This window comes from Balaenoptera physalus (assembly GCF_965194825.1).
Source record: "Balaenoptera physalus genome assembly, chromosome: 18".
NCBI lineage: Eukaryota > Metazoa > Chordata > Mammalia > Artiodactyla > Balaenopteridae > Balaenoptera > Balaenoptera physalus.
In genome coordinates this window covers 67,812,330-67,819,945 of record NC_138899.1, presented here as the reverse complement: position 1 = coordinate 67,819,945, position 7,616 = coordinate 67,812,330, and the positions used below count along the sequence as shown (strand labels likewise).

The following is a 7,616-nucleotide window of genomic DNA, read 5'->3' as shown; positions in this document are numbered from 1 at the left end:
TGATTTGTGTTCTAGACACCATTGAGAATGGAATGAGTTTATACTCTTAATAGATTTACTTCACTCCCCTTTTCCTGCATCATTTTGACAAAGCTGAGAAAACTGCTCACCCCTTCCCCTCCCGGTTCCCACCTCCACCTCCTGTATGTATGTGGTAAAAGTCAGCATCCATAAGAAAAGGGACAGAGTCAATTAAATGTTACCTGATAACCGTTTCATTTAATTTGAGAGAATAGTAACACTGTAAGAGATAAAGTGAATTAGCAAAGCATTTTATACTGGAGATTCTTCTAAATAAATGGTGTTGCTAAGTGATGTGATAAAGTAAATGTGTTTAGAAATAAATCAGTCTCTACTTTTACCTGCCTGATTAAATGTTCACTGTATGAATTTTTTTAATAGATCTTTATTGGGGAAAACACTGTATGAATTTATATAGTGAAGGTGGCGAAGACCATGTTTACAGAGTCTTTAGAATTATAGATACAATATAGCATTTGATTTTGAGATTTCAAAGAAAGGCTTGTCTTTTGAAAAGAAGATTCCTAAAGTTTAACTGTGTTGATCAAGTCACTAGCTTACTTTATTCAGGTAGAGATGGTTTTTGGGTGTTGGTTTGTTTGTTTGGCGTGCCGTGCAGCTTGCTGGATCTTAGCTCCCCGACCAGGGACTGAACCCAGGCCACCGCAATGAAAGCGCCAAGTCCTAACCACTGGACCACCAGGGAATTCCCTAGAGATGGTTTTTAAAAGTTCAAAATAATCTTAGGATTTTAAAGCAATTTTTCCATGAAAAATACTGAAGTGAACTGAGTCCATGTAATTATAAAAACATCAATTAAAAAGAGCATTTGACACTTCGTTATTACTATCCTCAAATACCCACAGTGCACAAACAGTTTTAAATACAGTGGCTTATCTTGTAGATTCCAAGAGTTAAGGAATTAGATGCAAATAGGGCAGACCGGAAACGTAGGTGTGTAGACTGGTTGTGATTAAGGGCTCTTCTGCGATTCTCTAGAAAAACACGATTCTGCTTTATTAGGTAGTTGCTTAATCCATGGTGATTGAGTTACTTGACCCACGGTTTTTTTTATTGTTAATAATAGATACAACTGATTTCATGATTAAGGGTCTTTTGAATCTACCAAGATAGCTTAATACAGGTTCTGCCATATTCTTATTTCTTCCTTAGGGATAATATATCCATATGGACCCCTTCTCGTATTTTAATGATCATTCAGTATCTTTATTAAGTAGAATTTAGAAAGCATTTTATATACATTTTCTGTTTTTATCTCATCAGTTACTTTGAGTCAGGACAGTACACACACACACAGATTTCTCCTGTGGGATCCTAGTATGTCACCATTTGGCAACCAGTTTTACACTTTAATGAGTTAATAACATTTTCCTGCTACCAGTTCCAAAACTGGCCTCTTAAGCAATAATAAGAACAAAGACTGAAAAATATTTTTGTTTACGTTCTGAGTTACTCCTGGGTGGTAATTTGATTTGGCATTTAATTCTCACAGTTAGGTGGCTGTTATCAGACACGAGTCTTCTGTCATCCCCATTTCTTTGAATGGTATGTCTATTCTCTCAACCATCTAAACATCTTTATAAAATATTTTTGGACCCATCTATATTCTCTCTTCCATGCTAAAGGTGGAATCAAGCTGTATTCTTGTTGCTTTTAAGAGTTGATGAGACCAAGACCCCCCCCTCAGCATTCCTTTTCCCTTTTTAGTATTAATGGAAAGAAAGTATGGTTTATAATGATCTTTTGAACTTTGAATTCCTGGCATGCTTATTCAGAGCATCTACTAGCTCAGAAGTCATTTTACATCCCCAGCGATAAGCTATACATAAACAGAGTTTTCTTAGTATTTGCTAATAGCTCTTGTTCTACCAGTTTCTCTCTCTCTCTGTCCTTCACTATAGAAAGTTACACTAATATTGATACGTTTAAGAGATAATTGTATTAAATCTATTAGACAATTATCTGTTAATTACATGCCCTCAGTTTTGAATGTAGCCATCATTGCAAGGTTCATGGTTGGTAGTGGGCCTGCAGATAGAAGAGATAGGAAACAGTGTGTACTGAATACTTCCTATGTAACCAGCAATTTACCCAAGTCAATTTATTGGATTATCAAAAGAGCAGTCAGTGATTTCTACTGTTGCCATTTTACCTAGGAAGGAAGTGAGGCTTAAAGAATTAAAATAAATTTCTCAGAGTTGCTGTATTAATTTCCTATCGCTGCTGTAACAGATTATCACAAGCTCAGTGACTTAAACCAACACAAATTTTCTTATCTTACAGTGTGGAGATCAGAATTTTAAAATGACTGGGTTAAAATCAAGGTGTTGACAAGGCTGTGTCCCTCTGGAAGCTTTGGAGGGGAATCTGTTTCCCTGCCTTTTCCAGCTCCTAGAGGTTGCCTGCATGCCTTGGCTTGTGGTCCCTTCTTCCATCTTCAAAGCCGGCAGCGTAGCATCTTCAAATATCTCTCTGATGCTGACCTTCTGCTTCACTCTTCCACTTAAAAGATTCCTTGTGATTATATTTTGCTCATCCAGATAATCTAGGACAAACTCTCCATCTCACAGTCAGCTCATTAGCAACCTGAATTCAACATACAATCTTAATTCCCCTTTGCCACGGAGACTAACATGCTCACAGATTTCCCTGGGGGTTAGGAGGAGGACGTCTTCGGGGAGCCATTATTCTGCCTCCCAAAGTAATCCTGTTTGTAGGAAATAAACCAAGTGATAAGTCAAGTCCAGGTTTGTCCACATGTTGGTGGAATTCCAGGGGCACGAGACAGGTCCTCCTGTGCAAAAATATCTCACCCACTGCCTGCCATAATACCTGAAAGTCCATCGTTAGAGTTAGTTTCTTTGAGGTTCATGTGTAAAAGTCACCAAGAATCCCCCAAGTAAAATTCAGATGTTACAGGCCCTCAGGAGAAGATTTGTCAACAGCTTATTGAATACAAGGAACATTTCAGGAGCGGGAAGTAAGGGAAAAGGGTAGCAAAGAAAGTCACTAGAAGGGGAAGTGTTATGATGCCGGTTTTCTTCCCAGCCTATTACATCATTTGGCCCAGAGCTCGTCTTAGTGGTAGGATTTCCCCCTTACTTAGGGATATGAGGCATGTACAAACAGGATTGTAACTTTTCTTTGATGTATTTTCTGTATTCTTAATCCTTATTTACTACTCTCTTGTTGATACTTGACAATTTAACTCTAAAGAAAATCAATTGGCCCACTCTCAACTAGAACGGAGATGCATGTTTGTCTAGAGAGATTGACACTAAATGGACAAAATTTCACTGACTTCTTGGTATGTGCAAGCCACATTGCTTAAAGATGTAGGGATTACATGCACTCTAGCAGATACTAATTGTATCTCAATTCTGGGTAGATACTGACATACAAAAGCCTGGGTTTATAAATTCAGACCAGAATGATCTATGCAGATTAAAGAAAGCTACCTGAATCATACCCTATGAAATTAGGTATCTGCAGTGTCCCATGTACCCAGGCAGGGGTTCTGAGCCTGAGCTGGATGAGGGTAAGGGTAGGTTCCCAGCGCATAGCCTAAGGGGCAGAAAGCTGAAGTTCTCAGTCCAAATGCATTGAATTGAATTGAAGATGCTTCATAGTGCTTTGCAAATACTTTATGAGGCAAACGATAGACGCTGAAGAAACCAGGATCAAGCAACCCAGTTCAAAAGGGAGTGAGAAAGACTGAATCTAGACAGCATGGGGCCCCTTGACCTCCCTGGGCTGAGGAGGGAGATGTTAGGATGCCCAGAGGGCTGGGATCCAAAAGAAGGAGTCCTGTTTCTAAGATGTATGTATTATTACTCTCCTCAATATCCTGTACTACTTAGGTATCCTCAAATGTGGAGGTAGACCAAGATATTTCTGATCATGACTTCAATGAAAAGCAGCACTATGACTATTAAAGTAATTGTGTGTTTGGTAGGTGCAGAAGGAAAAAAAAAACTTGTTGGCTGGCAGTGCATTGAAGTGAACTCCAAGTTTCCTGTAAAACTGGAGGAAAATGAGATTAACTGACAAGACATCAGAGGGAAGAGACTAATGGAGAGCATAGGTAGGGAGCAAGGAAGGTGAACGAGAGCAACCCCAAAGGAAGGAGCCGCCTTGGATGAAGACAGCCGACCAGAAGGAGAGCAGGCATGGCAGAGGTAGCCATCTGGGGTAGGGAAGTAAAAGCCAGCCACATAGCTTTATAGTCAGTGGGTACATTTCCTGTGGCACAGTGGCAAACTGATCCTTAAGAACTGTCCCATCACCTGCACCAGAGCAAGGATGGAGGTATCAAAGATGACATCTACTGATGCTGATCCAAAAGGCAATTTAATACCACATTTTATGAGAGTGAGTAGGTGGCCAGGCTATGCATATTCAAGCAACAAAATTTCAACAAACTGTGAAGCTGCAGGGGGGAAAAGTATTAAAATTTCATAACTCTTATTGCTGAGACTTGTCTAGCTCTTGATAACATTTTAGCACTGATGATTCCGTTTTGATGAAATTTGCCAAACTTTATTCCAAGGAACAGTAAATTAAGTAATAGTTACCCTTGCATTTTAGTGGAATAAATACAGGCTTGTTATCTCCTTATAGTACCCAACGCTACTAGTGCCAGAAAATAAAACCCTGAAAATACAAAGTTTAAAGATGATGATAGTTTCCATCCTTCCTGAATACTACCTACAGCTTAGAGAGAATGATTTCTCAACCATGGTCAGGCATCAAAATCACCTGGGGAGTTTTTCAAAATCCAGAAGCCCAAGCCAGCCCCAGAAATTTGAATCTCTGGAGCTGGGACACAAGCATTTGGTATTTTTTTTTAACTCCTCAAGTAATTTTAATATGCAGCCAAGATTGAGAAACACTGACTTAGAATAAGTTCTAAATCCCGCCTGGAATTCTGACCTCTTTTTTTTATTTAACGCTGATTTAACTGCCTAAGCTAAGTCTACATTGCTTGAGAAATGGTTCTCAAATTTTAGCATGTAGGACTTGTTAAAACACAGATGAAAAGGCCCCGCCCCTTGAGTATCTGATTCAGTAGGTCTGGGGTGGGGCTCAGGCACACTAGAAGCACATTTTGAGAACCTCTGTTCTAGCAAGATGATGTAAAGATAATCAAGCAGAGTTGATATCTGGTAATATTTTTTCCATCCTACTGCCTATCCACTTGACCTCAGATTCAATCTATGACCCAGAGTTAATATCAAACATGAGATTTCAGATACTTCATATTACTCATTTCTGCCAGTTGAAGAGGTTTGCAAAAAGTTTTGCTGAATGTTGAAAATTTAAGCTTGGAGGTATTTAAAACCCAGCTGGAGGTGATCATGAGGATGTGTTGCAGTCAATGTGTTTATTCATCTTAAATCTGTTAATATCTGTGTCTGGCACATAGTAAGCAAGTAGAGCTTGTTAACACATGCATACGTTTTTCATTTTGTCAAATATAAGAAGAAATTTTTGACAATATACTACTTATTTAGAGAAAATTTCCTTTGTATTTACCTATCCACTGTTTTTCCCATGCTTATCAATGTTGCTGGGAGAAAAAGAAATATGTCCTGAAATAGACAAATTTTAAAAGTAAATTATACTGTTTTTGAAATACACTTTGTAGGGAAGAAAAGAAAGAGAAGAAGTTATAACTAGGACTTTTGGGGAATTATACATAACCCCCAGCGTATTTTATATAAGCCACAACCAGTAATCTGGGTGTGTAAATGGAACTGCAGACACACACATTCATTTATTATTTATTTATTCATTCATTAACTGTTCCTTATCTAGCAATTTTGTGTCAAGTACAATACTAGGTGCAGGATTTAGGACAATGAAGAAAACATAAGGAACCCTTGCCTTTCTAGTTCCTACAAGGAGGGGAAAAAGAAACAGTGGACAGGTAAACAGGTAAAATTTTAAAATGGTTATAGATCATGATGAGTGGTCTACAAATAAAAGGAAACAAATAGTGGGTGAGATGGAGAATAATGGAAAGATGGGGAAATGGAGGAGGTATTTAAACTTTCCTAGGTAAAGCCAGAGAAGACCCTCAGTAAGCTGTATTCAAGCCGAGCCCTAATAGGTGAGAAGGATTTAGCCCAGGGAAGACTTGGGAGAAAGTGAGGCACTCAGTAGGAACAACGCAGGCCATTTCTGCAAAGGTCTGAGGTAGAAAAGAGCCTCACTTCTTCAGAACTGAAAGACCAGGGTAGCTGAAAGCACAGTGAGGTAGAGGAAAAGTGAGAAGAAGACACATCATTCAGAGCTGTTTAAGGTCCATGGATTCCATCTAAAATACGGTGGGCATCGTGGAAGATTTCTAAGTAACTGATAGAATTAATCTAATTCTATACATTAGAATTAATATAGATCTAATTTTTGCGGATCTATAGAGAACTGATTTGGGGGCTTTTCAAGCTCAAGTAATTGGATAAATAGCAAGGCTTTTTGCTGGTGTGGCGGGCTGTGATTTGGGAAAAGTGAAAAGTTCTGCTTTAAACACATCCAGATTGAGAAGTCGCTGAATGAGGCAGCAAGTGCGCAATTTCATGTGGGACCTACAACTCACTGAAGTCTCGGCCTATTTTGAAATGTAGGTTTCGTTATTATTCAGATATGGTGAGGACAACAGATTAGGATTCAATGCTATTGAAAAGATAGTTTGTTACTCACAGTTCCCGAGAGGAGGGGGTACATCATGTCACACGGGGCCCCACAGGGAAGCAGCAGGGTTGGTCAGGAGTCACAAGGGGCAAGGGGAAAGCATGGGTAGCAGCCTTTGCTGGGGTTCCCATGGGCAAGGCAAGGAGAGTAAGCAGGCTTAGGGCTGGCTGGTTTGAAACATTTCAGCAGTCTCTGGGGTGTAGATGCTGTCTCTAGCTATCTGGTACCTGACACGGGGTGGTTAGGGCAGAAGAGTATTGCCTCCCGAAGGCTAAGAACCTGTCAGAGGCGTTGCTTCAGAGTACGTGCTCTGGATTGGTTGGTTTGTGTATGAGAAGCATGTTACTGGGAGCAAGACCCCAGACTCCAGAACATCAAGAACCCAGAAAATAATAAATTGAGAGATCGGGATTGACATATACCTACTAATATATATAAAATAGATAACCAATAAGGACCTACTGTACAGCACAGGGAACTCTTCTCAATACTTTGTAATGACCTATATGGGAAAAGAATCTTAAAAAAGAGTGGCTATATGTACATGTATAACTGATTCACTTTGCTGTACAGCAGAAACTTAACACAACATTGTAAATCAACTATACTCCAATGATAATGTTTTTTAAAAAAGGGCTACAGAGCAGCATCAAAAAAAAAAAATACAGACAATAAGAAAATATAGTTAATACAGGATTGGAGGTATGAATTTGTAAATGGCATCTATTGCGTGTATATGGAGGACAGGGTGATAAAGTCCGAGAACTACCCACCATCCCAGATACCTTTGGCTGAAAAGTGTATCCAAAAGAGAGGTGGAAAAATATTCTTTAAAAAAATTTTTTTTCCCTCCACTAGTAAAGATTATGGCCATAGGGAGC

At 39.1% G+C, this 7,616-nt stretch overlaps 1 protein-coding gene across 3 annotated transcripts in view; it reads left to right on the top strand.

The window, feature by feature from the left end:
* FREM2 (FRAS1 related extracellular matrix 2) overlaps nt 1–7,616 on the top strand; it is a gene marked incomplete at its 5' end in the record, with an annotated part of 143,098 nt that overhangs the window by 24,467 nt on the left and 111,015 nt on the right. The window lies entirely within an intron of this gene.